This window comes from Erinaceus europaeus, chromosome X, assembly GCF_950295315.1.
Source record: "Erinaceus europaeus chromosome X, mEriEur2.1, whole genome shotgun sequence".
Classification (NCBI taxonomy): Eukaryota; Metazoa; Chordata; class Mammalia; order Eulipotyphla; family Erinaceidae; genus Erinaceus; species Erinaceus europaeus.
This window is the reverse complement of record NC_080185.1, coordinates 76,221,404-76,238,186: the sequence shown is the minus strand read 5'-3', so window position 1 is coordinate 76,238,186 and position 16,783 is coordinate 76,221,404. Positions and strand designations below refer to the sequence as shown.

General features: G+C 43.0%; 1 long non-coding RNA gene across 2 annotated transcripts in view; it reads right to left on the bottom strand.

The window, feature by feature from the left end:
* Positions 1 to 4,315: 4,315 nt before the first annotated feature.
* The window catches only part of LOC132535925 (uncharacterized), a 38,276-nt gene continuing 25,808 nt past the window's right edge, over positions 4,316 to 16,783 (bottom strand). Inside the window, exons 2-3 of one of the 2 annotated variants that reach the window (XR_009547635.1) lie at positions 12,712 to 12,858; positions 4,316 to 4,571 (exon numbers count right to left, since the gene is read on the bottom strand). This is a non-coding gene — a long non-coding RNA (uncharacterized LOC132535925). Of the gene's footprint in view, positions 4,572 to 6,661; positions 6,985 to 12,711; positions 12,859 to 16,783 lie in introns of those variants that run through there. The other variant, XR_009547636.1, reaches the window with a different exon arrangement.

Below are 16,783 nucleotides of genomic sequence, written 5' to 3'. Positions count from 1 at the left end.
CTATCTCTTGAAAAGATCTCATGGGGGTTAGGGAAGATAGCACCATCAACAGGACAACAGACCTTCATGCCCAAGACACCAGAGATCCCAAGTTCAATCCCCAGAAACACCATAAGCCAGAACTGAGCAATGCTCTGGTTTAAAAAAAAATATGGAACTAGGAGTCAACATTGCCTTTTCCCCTACCCTCTCTATTGGCCTTCTCTCCTTGACCACATTCATTATTTTCCAGAAGGAATCTAGCCAGAGTGTGTATGTGGGGGGGTGGGGGTGGGGTTAGATAGACTCTGTATCCTTAAATTGGAAAGAATTTTGCCAGTTCATTCTTCTACCCGCAGGCAACCCTGTCCCTACCCTAGCCTGTGAGTAAACACCTCTTTCCCTGCCCATTATGTTTCCCAGAGGAGACTGGGAAATCTCCCACTCAGTATTACGCCATCACACTACACTGGCTTCTTGCTAGCTTCTTTTCCGACTAACCCTGAGGAAATGGAAAATCAGAAAACCCCTGTTATTGGAGGTGTTTCTTGGATGCAGGGTTTCAGATAGGCAGGGAAGGAGTAAGGAGAGAGTGAGCCTCCAAGACTACAGTGAGGACAGCCAGAAAGCAGCTGTGGATCCAGAGCCTAACTGCCATTCTGTGGAGCCCCACTCTCTTTATGCATACACACACGCACACGCGCACACACACACACAACACACACACACACACACACACACACACACACACACACACACACACACCACGCATTCAGCTGCCTATTTACCTCCCACTAGTGGTTTCGCCCCGTCTTCAAGTTTACTTCACCCGACTGTCACCCAGTACCTTTACTCTTAATCTCTTATGAAAGTTCTCGTTGTTTCCCCTCCCATGTTGATGAGGTGGTCCTTATATTCTCCACTTGCCTAATTAAGTTAGTTAGCGAGCGTATTTATGAGACTGAAGTATCTCCAGATTTCCTAGGGGATGAGGATAATCTGGGAGAAAGTGTGTGAGAATCTGTGCATGTTTATCAAGGGTTGCTAAAGACGTAATCCTTTAGATGACAAGAGTCTGGCTTCCAGCTTCCACAGTTGTTCTTAAGTATATAGTGAATTACCTAGCAACAATAAGGCTCAAGACAATAGTACCATGCAATTAACTAGCCTTCTTTTAGTGAAAGCTAGTATTTATTAAACTCTTACTACATGCTAGGCACTCTTTAAATAGTGTGTGTGTGTGTGTGTGTGTGTGTGTGTGTGTGTGTGTGTGTGTATGTACGTGTATCATAGAATTTCACTGATCTAGACTGACTCATTTTTAGATAGAAAGGCAGAGAGTCCAAGTGGTGGCACACCTGTTTGAGTTCACATGTTGCAATGTGCAGGACCCAGCTTCAAACGTGGGTCCCCACCTGCCGGGGGAAAGCTTTGCTACAGTTCTCTCTCTCTCCATCTCTCTCTCTCTCTTCTCTCTTCTCTCTCTCCTCTTGATTTTTGACTGTCTTTATCCAATAAATAAAGATAATAATTAAAAAAGAAAAGAAAGAGAGAGAGGCCACAGGACCAAAGCTTCCTTCAGTATGCTGGATGCCAGGCTCCAATCTGGGTCATGCCCTTGACAAAGCAGGTGCACTGTTCCAAGTGAGCTGTCTCGTCAGCTCTAGCTCTGTGGTTTGTTTGTATGTTTGTTTTTCTGATGAAGTTTGTTGAGATGTTTTGTTGTAATATTTGTGTTCTGAGGAGAGCCAACTTCTCAAAACTAGGTCACTATAGCTATGTATGCCCTGGAAGTCTAAATCTGTATTGTTGTTACTTTAAATCAGTTCACCCCAAAAACAATTTTATGATTATGTACTATTTTGAGAGGGTGGGAAGGCCCAGGCATCATGCATGTACAATTTCACCATTCAAAGAGAGATACACAGAGATACAGCACCAGAGCTGCTTCTAGTGCTGTGGCACTCTCATGTGGTTCTGGAACACAAACCTGGGCCACACTCATGACAAGCCAAGCCTGGTGAGCTATCTCTCAGCCCCAGTGTTAATTTGACTGCTGAGGCACAGAGAAATTGAGTAAACTTGCCTTCCAAATCATACAGCAAGTGGTAAAGCCAGGGATTGGAACCCAATAACTTGGAGTCCAGACTTTTAACCTGACTCTAAAAAGAAGATTCTGTTAGTCCTATATGTCACCAGAAAGGGAGAATGATGGTAAAAGAAATATTAAAAGGAGGCTAGGTGGTGGCGCACCTGGTTAAGTGCACACATTACAGTGCACAGGACTCAGGTTCAAGCCCCTGGTCCCTACCTGTAGGGGGAAAGTTTCACAAGTGGTGAAACAAGGCTGCAAGTGTTTCTGTTTCTTTCCCTTTCTATGTCCCCCTTCCTTCTCAATTTCTCTCTGATTCTATCCAATAAAAATAAAGATGAATTTTTTAAAAAGAAACATTAAAAGGAGAGAAAGGGGGTCAGGTGGTGGTGCACCTGGTTAAGTGCACACATAATAGTGTGCAAGGACCTGGGTTCAAGTCGTTGGTCACTACCTGCAAAGGGAAAGCTTCATAAGTGGTGAAGTAGAACTACAGGTGTCTCTCTGTTGCTTTCCCTCTCTGTCTCCCCAACCCCTCTCAATTTATCTGTCTCTATCCAATAATAAATATATAAAATTGTTTTTAAAAAGGAGGAAAGGAAAAATCTGTGTATGGTGTGAATGGGATACAATGCCAATTACAACTGCCCAGTCACATTCTGGTGTCCATTGTCTACTCTTGCCTAGATGTTGTTCTTCATCTGATTGATCTTTAGCCTTGAAACCTTTTGTGCTGAATTCTATCTGAATAACTATGAGAACTGTAAGCCTGGTCAATTGCTACCCATTCTTCAAGGTTCAGAGCAAGTCCCACCTCCTCCATTAAGTCTGTATACCATCCAGTCTACTATAATCTCTACTTCTAAATGTTTTACAGGGTTGGAGTGACAATTAATAGAGCAGGATTTATTGCCAGGAATCAAACTTGGAATCTCATGGTTGAAAGTTCAACATTTGATCTACTGCACCACCTCGCAAGCCACACAGTCTTTTTTTTTTTTTTTTCCCTTCACTAGAGCACTGCTTAGTTCTGGCCATTGGTGGTCTGAGTGACTGAACCTGGAATCTCTTGCACAGAAGTCCTCTACACAACCACTAGGCTATTTCCCCAGCCACCTGATTCGTGTTTTTAACGAGTATTGTGTAGATTTATGTCTCATTAATGACATTGTAAATTCCTGAAGAGTTGTAATTTTTAATTTTTTTAAAATTTTTATTTATAAAAAGGAAACCATGACAAAACCATAGGATAAGAGGGGTACAACTCTACACAATTCCCACCACCAGAACTCTGTATTCCATCCCCTCCCCTGATAGCTTTCCTATTCTTTAACCCTCTGGGAGTATGGACCCAGGGTCATTATGGGGTGCAGAAGGTGGAAGGTCTGTCTTCTGTAATTGCTTCTCCACTGAGCATGGGCATTGGCAGGTCAATCCATACTCCCAGCCTGTCTCTCTCTTTCCTTAGTGGGGCGGGGCTCTGGGAAAGTGGGGCTCCAGGACACATTGGTGGGGTCGTCTGCCCAGGGAGGTCCATTAGCATCATGGTAGCATCTGGAACCTGGTGGCTGAAAGAAGAGTTAACATATAAAGCCAAACAAAGTGTTGACTAATCATGAACCTAAAGGCTGGAATATTACAGATGAAGATTTGGGGTCTCCATTTTGAAGATAGCTAATAGGCCCATCTTAGTTATATTCCAAGGGGCCCATGATTATACATACTAGTTTTATCCTGAGCCTGACATCTGATATGCAGATGGACCCAAGTTGTTGTCTGGGGAAGAGTTTTCTTTCTATTGCCTCCTGCATCCCTCAAAACGCCTAGAATGGTGTATTACAAATAATGGGCACTGAGTAAGTAGTTGTTGGCTGACTGATCAGTTAGAAAGATCAATTGGAAAAGGTCTTTAAATCTTGGCTAACCCCACATCATTTAATGAATAACCACACACTAGATCAGTACTCAATAAACATTAGTAATGATCACAAAATCATTCCAAAAATCTTTTTTTGGAGTTTCTACAGTGTAGAGAGTGACAATTGTGGAACTAGAAATGAAATAGAAACACAGTTTCTACCTTTGAAGAGCTTAACTTAGTCTTTTCCCCCCCCTTTTGTTGCCCTTTTTTTTTTAATTTAAGAAAGGAGACATTAACAAAACCATAGGATAGGAGGCTTACAACTCCACACAATTCCCACCACCCGACCTCCCTATCCCATCCCATCCCCTCCCCTCCCCTGATAGCTTTCCCATTTCTCTATCCCTCTGGGAGTATGGACCCAGGGTCGTTGTGGGTTGTAGACGGTGGAAGGTCTAGCTTCTGTAATTGCTTCCCCGCTGAACATAGGCATTGACTGGTCGATCCATACTCCCAGTCTGCCTTTCTCTTTCCCTAGTAGGGAGGGTCTCTGGGGAATCAGAGTTCCAGGACACATTGGTGGGGTCTTCAGTCCAGGGAAGTCTGGTCGGCATCATGCTGGCATCTGGAACCTGGTGGCTGAAAAGAGAGTTAACATACAAAGCCAAACAAATTGTTGAACAATCATGGACCTAAAGGCTGGAATAGTGCAGATGAAGTGTTGGGGGTACTCACTGCAGACTCTTGTGTACTTCTGCTTTCAGGTATATATTTTGCCCTGGTTTATGGACACATGTGAACATATGCTCTATCTCAGGGGACCTGGTTTATATCTAGGTTTGGGGACTTTACTGGGGAGTGGACCACCTGGAATGGAATTAGAGAATACTATGAAAGGAAAGGTCTCACCCGAGTGATGAAGCTGAAGGGTTGTCATTCCACACCTGAAGTCTCTGGACACAGTCTGAAGTGAAACATGCTGGGGTGGCACTCGTTGATTAGGTTGCAATTGGCGGATGCAATATTATTTTATATGAATTGAGAGAAGCATGCAGGAAAGTGGGCCCCACCCTAAGGTTCAAGAACTGGGGGAAATATAGGCTCTATTGTGGAAATGTGAGGTTCCTGCTGTCTTAGGGTTCAAGAAGACAATGGATAGTTATTGTTATCATCACATTTTGGTATTGGGTTAACTTTGAAAAGTCCCGTTGTTAGGGTTTGTTGTATAATGTATATAGCTGTGCCACTGGTTGCTTCTGTTCTACCTGGTCTAGGCTTTTGAAAGAGTCAGCGTATCAAAGACTCAGCCTATGTATTAAAAAGACTCAGTCTTTGTTTTAAAAAGTTCGAGTCATACAATCAATTTTTCCCCTCTCATATTAATTAAATAGTGGTTTATATGACTACACTTTAAGAGGAGTGTACATAAACAACATTCCCACCACCAAAAGACTGTGTTCCATACCACCCACCCCACCCTCCCACCTCCACCACCCACCTCAACCCCCCCACTCCCACCCCCACCCTGCCCGCCACCCAGGGAAACCTAATGTCCACCCTCCCCCTCACCACAAGGTTTTTACTTTGGTGCCCTACTGTTGCCCTTGTTTTTCATTGTTGCCGTAGTTATTATTGTTGTTGTTGTTGATGTCATCGTTGTTGGATAGGACAGAGAGAAATGGAGAGAGGAGGGGAAGACAGAGAGGGGGAGAGAAAGACAGACACCTGCAGACCTGCTTCACCACCTGTTAAGCGACTCCCCTGCTGGTGGAGAGCCGGGGGCTGAAACCCGGATCCTTACGCCAGTCCTTGCGTTTCGTGCCATGTGCACTTAACCCACTGCGCTACAACCTGACTCACTAACTTAGTCATTATAATATATACTATGTCTTCTCCAAATTCCTACATGTGAAGTCAGGACCAGTTATCATTCAATTTCTTTGTCTTCCCGTGTTTGATTATAAGCTCTTTGAAGAAGGCAATACTGTGCTGAGAAAACTTAAGAGAATTGGAAGGGATTTCACTTGCCCAAGAGGTGACACAATGGCTAGAGTGATGGACTTATACACATGAGGTCCTGAATTTGATTCCTGGCATCACATATACCAAAGTTATGCTCTGGTTCTCCCTCTCCCTCTCCCTCTCCCTCTCCCTCTCCCTCTCCCTCTCCCTCTCCCTCTCCCTCTCCCTCTCCCTCTCTCTCTGTGTGTGTGTGTGTGTCTGTCTGTCTCTTATAAAAATAAGTAAAACGTTTTCTTAAAGGAGAGTTTATGAAGTGGGCGACAAACCACCAGGTAGAGTACATGTGTTACCATATACAAGGACTTGGTTTCAAGGCCCTTGTTCTTACCTGCAAAGGGGTAAGCTTCACAAGTAGTGAAGCAGTGCTGCAGGAGTCTCTCTTTCTCTCTGCTTCCATATCACCTCCTTCCTTCTCAAGTTCTCTCTGTCTATATCAAAAAAGGAAGGAAGGAAGGAAGGAAGGAAGGAAGGAAGGAAGGAAGGAAGGAAGGAAGGAAAGAAGGAGGGAGGGAGGGAGGGAAGGAAGGAAGGAAGGAAGGAAGAAGGGAGGGAGGGAGGGAGGAGTGGGGTGATGGCCACCAGGAGCAGTGAATTCATCTTGCAAGCACTTAGCCCCAGTAATAGCTCTGGTAACAACAAAAAGGAGACTTTAGAAATTTTCCCTAATGTCAAACTTCCCACCCCATGCCAGAATTTCTTATAGAATTGTCCTGATCTTATCTAGATCTTATCTAGTTATATGCTTCTGGTATCAGAAATTAACCAAATTAGGAAACACAGAAGGAAGAACAGTCACAAAGAGCAAGGTAAGTATTGAAGTTTTGACTACATGCGGTTTAATATACTTGTTAGACAAACAGGTATAGACAAACAACTGAAGACCCTATCTCAGAAGAGAGATCCACTGTTGAAGGTGAAGATTTAGGCATTTTAAGCATGGAAGTGGTTGTTGAAGCACTTGGACTGAATGACATTGCCAAAGACAAGAGAAGAAAGGAGTCAAAGATACAGCCTCTTAGATTCCATGTACCTGAAAACCAAGAGAAGGAATCAGTGAGTTGGAAGAACTAGAAGGCACAGGACAGAGTGTGAAGGAGAGGCTAGTTCAGGAGCTGATAGAAGATGGGGAAATGATATTAGAGGGTATCTTGCCCTGCCATTCAGGGAAGACTGATACTGAAATGAGTGCAACCTGCAATGTTCCCAGCTGTGACCATGAGCTGTGAGCTCAGACCAATGGGGACTCAGAGGTTAGACATTCTCTGGTGTTAAATATATGCCCTGGGATGCGTGGATGGAGGTAAATAGTTAATTATATCCATAGAATTTTTTCAAGAATACAAGCTACTCTCTGCCCTAATACAACTTTCTAGCCCTTTTCTTTACTCTGACACAATTTTCTCAGACAATAGTTTTATCCAACTACATGTTAGCTATCAAACTCAAACAACAAATATCATAGTTGTGGGCCCTTAGAAACATGCTTAAAATGGACTTCCACCCTATAATCCCTAATCTCATCTGTTGTGTTCCTACTTTTGTGTTCCTGCTCATTAACCATTTTGTCTCACTCTGTATCCTGCCACCTTCCAGACAGTTGCAGATGCTACCGTGATTCAATCCTGACTTCTCTGGGCAGATGACCTCACCAGTGTGCCCTGGAATCTCACTTCTCCAGAGCTCTCCCTCACTAGGGAAAGATAGAACCAGGCTGGGGGTATGGATCAACCTACCATCATCCATGTCTAGAGGAGAAACCAGAACTCCTACCTTCTGCAAACCCAAAACAATTTTGATCCATACTCCCAGTGGGGGAGAAATGATATGGGGAAGAGGATAAGAGGGCTCTGAACTCCAGTTCCATCCGGACCCAGAGAGAGAGAGGAGAAAAAGAGAGGGACATTTAGATGTAGTAATAGGGTTATGTGTGGCTTGAAGTGGAAGAGAGGACTGGGCCTGGAAGAAACAGGGAGAAATTATGTACAGATGTAGACAGATAGTTGTAGAGATGATAGTTAACCCATGTCTGCAGCCTTGGGAGAATTGCTGTGGCTTGCAGTGGAGGGACTGGGGATTCAGAACTCTGGTGATGGGGACAATGTGGAATTATACCCCTGTTGACATGTAATTTTGTAAATCAATACTAAATCACTAATACAATTTAAAAGAAAGAGAAATGGTGTTAGAGAAATTAAAAGTAAGAAAACTTTGGTCCCTGCATAAGCTGGCGCAGAAATACAACTGCGAGAAGACAGTCTGCTGCAAGTGCTACGCGCACCTGCACCAGCACTCTCTGTCAACTGCCACAAGAAGTGCGGCCACACCAACAACCTGCAACCCAAGAAGAAGATCATTTGAACCCGTGCCAGCCCGCACGCCCTTCTGTCTGTCTGTCCTGGAATAAACTGCAGCTCACGCAAAAAAAAAAAAAAAAAAAAAAAACTTATTTGGTTTGGTGATTTAAAAATTCAGACCAGGGGGCTGGGTGGTTGTGCACCTGGTTGAGTGCACACGTTATAGTGCACAAGGACCCGCGTTCAAGCCCCCAGTCCCCACCTGCAGGGGGAAAGTTTCACAAGTGGTGAAGCAGGGCTGCAGGTGTCTCTGTCTCTCTCCCTCTCTATCTCCCCATTCCATCTCGATTTCTGGCTGTCTCTATCCAATAAATAAATAAAGATGATAATAATAAAAAATAAAGAGTCAAAAATACATTTATTGTAAAAACAAAATTCAGACCTTTGATGACCTTAAACAGAGCAGTTTCACTGACAAAAAACTCTGTTTTCTGATTTTTGTCCCCCTCAATGCTTAGCACAATACCTGACTCAGTATATATTTGATGAATGACTGAGTAAGTGAAGGGATGAATGTCTGCCCAAAACAGGAGGTAATGAGAAAAGGGAGAAAGTTAACAAGTTAGTTTTTTTTCCCCTCTGAGCAAGAAGAGGATAAGGTTGACAAGAAAAAAAGATGTGAGCTATGATTTCCACTATTAAAAAAAAATCACAAGAGAATCTCATAGGTTCTATTCTCGAGTAACAAAAATATAATCTCTGTACTCATGCGCTCGCATGCACACACACACACACACACACACACACACACACACACACTGAACAAAAGCTGATAGGGTGGAAGGACAGTAGCTTAGTGGTTCTGCAAAAGGCTCTTATGCCTTCTCTGAGGTCCCAGGTTCAATCCTCTGCATCACCATGAGCCAGAGCTGGGCAGTGCTCTGGTCTTGGTCTCTCTCTCTCTCTCTCTCTCTCTCTCTCTCTTTCTCTTCCTATTTCATTTTTTAAAAAGGCAAGCAGATATTGAAGGAAGATTAGAACTTACAATAAGGGAACAGCCTGAGGTGAGTTTCCCTTTTATGTATCTCTAGCCTGCAGGTAGGCTCCAATCACCAGCTATATCACCAAAATGACATTAGGAAATCTTGTTACCCGGAAAAATCAGAAGATAGGGCCTGCGCAACCACAGTCTCAAGAAAGTGAGTGGTTATCTCAGAAGGAGATCCTGAGAAGAGCCCTAAATTATCTGTACCAATTCTTCTGGAGACTTATCCTGAGCCACACATGCTTAGGTCAGATTTAAAGGAGTTTCAGTGAAAGACTAAGAGAACAGAACTGAGATTTTAATAGCCACTAATCATAGGCAAGGCAGAGGCTGCAGCTTCAATTTAACCAAGTGAGTTGCTGGCTTTAAAAATACATCCATACTCTTCAGAGGAATGCAGTAGAATCTAGAGTCTCTACAAAATATAATTCACAATGTTCAGGAAACCCTTTTAAAATTATTTAGTACATGAAGAATCAGAAATACATGACTGATTTTTCAAAGAAAAAGACAATTAATAGAGGTCTCCAAAGAACTTATATACATGACTCACAGACATAAAGAAATGCTCCACATCACTTATTATAAAAGAAATGTAAATTAAAAGTGCACCAAGATTCCACCTTACACTGGTGAGATAGCTTACATCAACAACAAAACAGGAAGCAACTGTGTTGACGAGGCTGTGGAGAAAAAGAGACATTTATTTTTATTTCGTTTTTTATTAGTGATTTAATATTGGTTTACAGAATTATAAGATAATAGTGGACAATTCCACACCGTTTCCACCACCAGAGTTCTGTGTCCCCGTTCCCTCCATTGGAAACTGCACTAGTTCTCCCAAGGTCACAGATGTGGGTTGACTATAATTTCTTGTTTTTTCTTTTTTTTCTTACTATAATTTCTATAACTGTGTGTGTGTGTGTGTGTGTGTGTGTGTGTGTGTGTATGGGGGTCGGGCGGTAGTGCAGCGGGTTAAGCGCACATGGATCTCAGCGTAAGGATGCCGGTTTGAGCCCCACCTGCAGGAGTCACTTCACAGGTGGTGAAGCAGGTCTGTAGGTGTCTGTCTTTCTCTCCCCCCCTCTGTCTTCCCCTCCTCTCTCCATTTCTCTCTGTCCTATCCAACACTGACGACAACATATATATATATATATATATATATATATATATATATATATATATATGGAGAGAGAGAGATTGCCCATTTGTTTCTGTGGCCCTGCCTTCTCTTCCTTTCTAAGTCAAAACCTGCACCTATCACTACTTCAAAATGTCTTTCCTTTTTTCCTTTACTCTCTCAGGGTTCTGATAGAATTGGGATCCAGAGCCCTCTGGACATATTCCCCTAACATTTCTCCTCCTCTGAGAGTATGGACCAAAATTCTTCTTGAGAGTATGGGGTACAGAAGGTGGAACTTCTGGCTTCTGTAATTGCTTCTCCGCTGGACATGGATGATGGCAGATTGATCCATACATACCCCCAGCCTGCTTCTATCTTTTCCTAATGGGATAGGGCTCTGGAGAGGTGAGGTTCTGGGACACATTGGTGAGGTTGTCCACCCAAGGAGTTCAGGATGGAATCATAATAGCATCTACAACTTGGTGGCTAAAAAGCACACGTGATGCGAAGCGCAAGGACCAGCGGAAGGATAGCAGTTCGAGCCCCCGGCTCCCCACCTGCAGGGGAGTCACTTCACAGGCGGTGAAGCAGTTTTGCAGGTGTCTATCTTTCTCTCCCCCCACTGTCGCCTCTCCTCTCTCGATTTCTCTCTGTCCTATCCAACAACGTGGACATCAATAACAACAACAATAGGGTGGAGGGTAGATAGCATAATGGTTATGCAAACAGACTCTCATGCCTGAGGCCAAAGTCCCAGGTTCAATCCCCCACACCACCATAAACCAGAGTTGAACAGTGCTCTGGTTAAGAAAAAAAAAAACCAATAACTACAACAACAATAAAAAAACAAGAGCAACAAAAGGGGGAAAAATGATCTCGAGAAGCAGTGGATTCGTGGTGCAGGCACTGAGCCCCGGCAATAAACCTGGAGGCAAAAAAAAAAAAAACAGGACAAAATGTTTAATAAACAGGAGCCAGAAAGTAGGAATAGAGCATGTGAGAATAGGGATTTTAAGGTGATAAGAAGTTAGGGGGTAGGGAGTCAGGCAGTAACGCAGCCGGTTAAGCACAGGTGGCGCAAAGCACAAGGACCAGTGTAAGCATCCCGGTTCAAGCCCCCTGCTCCCCACCTGCAGGGGGGTCGCTTCACAAGATGTGAAGCAGGTCTGCAGGTGTCTATCTTTCTGTCACCCTCTCTGTCTTCCCCCCCCATTTCTCTCTGTCCTATCTAACAATGACAACATCAATAACAACAACAGTAATAACTACAACAATAAAAAGGGCAACAAAAGGGAAAATAAATTTAAAAATAAAAAAAGAAGTTAGGGGTTAGGGGAGATAGCATAGTGGTTGTGCAATCAGATTGTAATGACTGAAGATTCAATTCCCCACACTATCATAAACCAGAGCTGAGCAAAGTTATGGTAAAAAAAAAAGTTAGGAAGTCTTTTTTAGCTATGTTTCTAGGGGCCAATGACAAGTAATTTTTGCTTGAGCTTGATAGCTTACATGGAGGTGGACTAAGAATATTGTCTGGGAAGGTGTAGTCAGAGTTGGGAATGGAACTAGAGAGCTGGATTAGGGCAGAGAGTAGCTTCCAAACTTGGAAAGAATATATAAATACAATTAACTGTTTACCACATCAATCTAACCCAGGGCCCATATTCCTTCATATTTAGCACAGGAGCCTATATAACCTCTGAGTCCCTGTTGGTCTGACTTCAGTCTATGGTCATAACTGGGAACATTCTAGGCATCACTCATTTCAGGTCCAGTCTTCCTTGAGTGGCAGAGTAGGCTGACCCAGCCTCCCTTCAGAAAGCCCCTACCATTGCTATTTTATAGTGAGGGTGTGGTCCTGGAGAGGCCCACAAAAGGGTTTATGATGATGCTCCTGATAGAAGTGACCTGTCATGGTGGATTGAGAAGGTAGAGGTCTATGGGAGAACTAGGATACCCTGACTAGGGCCCCAGGTGATGGAGTAATCTGGTAGTAACCAAAAAGACCACCATTAAGTGAGCCAGTAAAAGAAACTCTTCCATACTGCTGGTGGGAATGCAAACAGGTGCATTTGGATGATATGGAGAGTCCTGAAACAAAAAGTGAAATTACCATATGACCTGGCAATACCACTCTTAGGCATTTACCCAAAGGACATAGAAACACTTAACAGAAAGGACATATGCACCCCATATTCATAGCAGCATTAGTCACAGTGGCCAAAGAGTGGAAGCAGCCTAAGTGCTCATTGACAGATGAGCTATGGGACATATATTTCACTGAACATTACTCACCAGTCAGAAAGGATGATATTGTGTCTTTTGAGACAATATGATGGAACTAAAGGTGATTGTGCTTAGCAAAATAAGCAGAAAGGTGAACGACAAACAACCTGATGGTTTCTCTCATATATGGAGTCTAGAGAACTGATACATATGAACCTGAGGGGGGGGGAAGGCAAACTGTTTCTGAGATGTGTGAAAACTGGTGATTAGCTTTGGGAGGTGGGAGGGTGGGAACACAGAATTTTGGTGGAGGATGTGGTGTGGAACTATACCCTGTAATTCTATAGTCTTGTAACCTAACTTTTCTAATAAAATAAAATATAAATAAGTAAAACTGACAGCAATTGGGGAGGAAAAAAAGATAATTAGCGGAGGCCAACTCTGGCATGATATATTTGATGAGGAATAAAAAATATCCTGGGAGTCTTGAGTCAACTTTTTTTTTTTTTTTTACAAGAGCACTGTTCAACTCTGGCTTACGGTAGTGCTGGGGATTGAATCCAAGACCTTTGATGCCTCAGGCATGAAAGTCTTTTTGCATAACCATTATGCTATCTCCTCAGTCCCATCTAAACTATTCTTTCCCCCAAACCTGATACCACCAGAGACTGAGTAACAGGGAGGATCAAACATTTAACAAATGCATACCTGAGGAGATCTAAAAGAGGAGAAAATTTCTCCATCTGATGAGAGACCTTTGATGTGAAGAAAAAGGAGGAAGGGGTTGGGGAGGAGGAGGAGGAGGAGAAGGGGGAAAACTATTCAACTTGAGGAGAGAGAGACTGCTGATCCGAAGAAAGAAGAGGAAATCTCTATTGAACCCCAGGAGAGGGAAACCACTGATCTGAGGACAGACAAAGAAGAAATCACTCCAGCTGAGAGGAAGACCATTGATCTGAGGAAAGGGAATTGTTTCACCTGAGGAAAAGGAGACTTGTGAAATAAAAGACAAGGAATTCACTCCACCTGAAGGAGGACTCTCTTGAAATGAAGGATGTGGAAGACTTTACTTTCTGAACATAAGGGACAAGCAGAGAATTAAGGAGATAGAACAGCAATTTATGCAGCAGACTCTCATACCCGAGGTTCTGGGTTCCAGATTTACCCCCCAGCACCACCATAAACCAGAGCTGAGCAGTGCTCTGGTTGAAAGAACAAAAGAAAGTGATCGCTAGGCATAATTTCCCCTCCAAATCTGCCTCCTATTCACAGTGCAACTCCCCCTCAGTTTATTTCCCACTCCAACCACACTTACTGTTCAGTTTGTGTTTCTTCATCTAACTATACCCACCACTGAGTCTGTGTTTCCCTCTCCAGCATTATATATCTAATATATGTCCTAGTAATGAAAGAAAATATAGAAAACGGGAGGGACTGGGTAGTGGTATATTTGTTAGAGCACACATGTTGCTATACACAAGGATCTGAGTTCATGTCCCACATTTCTATCTGTGGGGATGGGTAGGAAGCGAGGCTTCACAAGCTGTAAAGCAGTGCTGCAGGTATCTCTCTCTCTCCCCCCCATCTCTACATCCCTCTTCCCTCACAATTTCGCTCTGTCTCTAGCCAATAAATAAATAAATAGCAGGGCTGGTAAGATAGCTCACCTGGTAGGCCATTTGTTTTGTCATACAGTAGGCTCAGGTTCAAGCCCTTGACATATCAGTAGAAGCACTACAGTCCCAAGAGAAACTTCTGTTCCGTGGTGCCTCTCCTCTGTGTAATCTCATTCATCCTCCCCGCCTCCTCTCCATATATACTTTTTTTCTGAGAAAGACAACCCAATGTAGTGAAATTGCACATGTATGAGGTTTTGGATTACAAACGAAAGGTAGAAAAGCTCAGCATAGAAATAGAAAATGCAAAGGCAAAGAAGAGGAGGAGGAGGGAGTAAGGAAGAAAGAGAGAAAGAAAGAAAGAAAGAAAGAAAGAAAGAAAGAAAGAAAGAAAGAAAGAAAGAAAGAAAGAAAACAAAGAAGACAACCCAACTAGATGGTATGCCTACTTTGCCATGTGTGTGACCCAGGTTCAAGCCTTGCTATCACCACATTGAAGGAAGCTTTAGTGCCATGGTGTCTCTCTCTCTCTCTTCATATATACTTTTTTTTTCTGAGCAAGACAACCCAATGTAGTGAAATTGCACATGTATGAAGTTTTGGAGTACAAATGAAAGATAAAACAAGCTAACATAGAAATAGAAAATGTTGGAAATCGGGCAGCAGCGCAGCAGGTTAAGCGCAGGTGGTGCAAAGCACAAGGACCAGCATAAGGATCCCGGTTCAAGCCCCCAGCTCCCTACCTGCAGGGGAGTCGCTTCACAGACTGTGAAGCAGGTCTGCAGGTGTCTGTCTTTCTCTCCTTCTCTCTGTCTTCCCTCCTTTCTCCATATCTCTCTGTCCTATCCAACAACTACAACAATAAAAACAACCAGGGCAACAAAAAGGAAATTTAAAAAAAAAGAAATAGAAAACGCAAAGAAGGCAAAGAAGAGGAGGGAGAAAGAAAGGAAGGAAGGAAGGAAGGAAGGAAGGAAGGAAGGAAGGAAGGAAGGAAGGAAACGAAGAAGACAACTCACCTAGATGGTATGCCTACTTGCCATATGTGTGACCCAGGTTCAAGTCTGGCCACCACCACATTGAAGGAAGCTTTAGTGCCATGGTGTCTCTCTCTCTCTCTCTCTCTCTCTCTCTCTCTCTATATATATATATATATATATATATATATATATATATATATATATATCATTGTGCTCTTTCTGACAAAAATCAGCCAAGAACAGTGAAGCCCCAGAAATGACAACCAAAAAGAAAAGCCCTCCAGAACTGTAGGCAATACAATATGTGTGGTGTGGTTACAGTTGCAAAATGAGTGGAAAGTGAGAATGGCATCTGATACATTTTTAAAAGATTTCTTATTAATGAGAGAGAGGAACCCAGAGCTCTACTCTTGCCATGCCAAGGGCATCAGTCTCATTTGTCAAGCACATTAGCCACTGAGCCACCTCCCAGGCTGTGGCAGAAACACTTGGAAGAAATAATGATTGGACATTTTACGAATTTGGCAGCAAAATCCAAACAGGATAAATGTAGCAAAAATGGCACTTAATGTGTAATCATAGTCAAACTACTGAAAATCAAAAAATCAGGAAATGATCCTGGAATGGATGGAACTAGAGGTGATTAGGCTTTGTCAATTTAGAGGTGAAAGACAACTACCAAGTGGTTTCACTCATAACTGGAATATAGAGAACTGAACCACATAAACTTGCATACAACAACAAAAAAGTAGCCAACTTGTCTCTAAGGCTTTGTTAGAACTATGATGGTTATCTTTTCAGGAGCGGGGGAGGGAGACACAGAACTTTGGTGGTGGGTGTAGTATAGAACTATACCCCTGTTGTCTTATAATCTTATATGCCACTATTATATCACTAATGTCAAATGCAGAAAAAAATTTAAATGATAATAAATTTAAAAGGAAAGAAAATCTTGGGTCTCAAGAGATAGCTCATTTGGCAGAGTGCACAATTTACTACATGTGAAGACCGAGGTTTGAGCTCCTTGCCACCACATGAGGGCACTTGCATGGGGGTAGCTTCATGAAAAAAGGGGTAGTGCTGTGGTGTCCCTCCTTATTTCCCCCTCTCTCTACACTAGAGGGGGGGGGAGAGAGAGAGACTGACTGACTACCTGGAATTGTGGAATCATGCTGGTATGGAGCCCAAAGATAATGCTGGTAGAAAAACAGACAATCCTGAAGCAACCAGAGAAAAATAATACAATTCCCCAAATTCAAAGTCAATTTAGAAACCTTTCTTTTAATATAACCTTCTGACCATATTTCTCCAATATCAGGCTATATCATGCTTTACGGAATTATTTGCTTGCCTGTAAATGCCAATAGACTACATACTGTAAGAAGGCAAGCACTGGGAATCAGGCGATAGAGCAGCAGGTTAAGTGCAGGTGGCACAAAGCGCAAGGATTGGCATAAGGTTCCTGGTTCGAGCCCATGGCTCCCCACCTGCAGGGGAGTCACTTCACAGGCAGTGAAGCAGGTCTGCGGGTGTCTATCTTTCTCT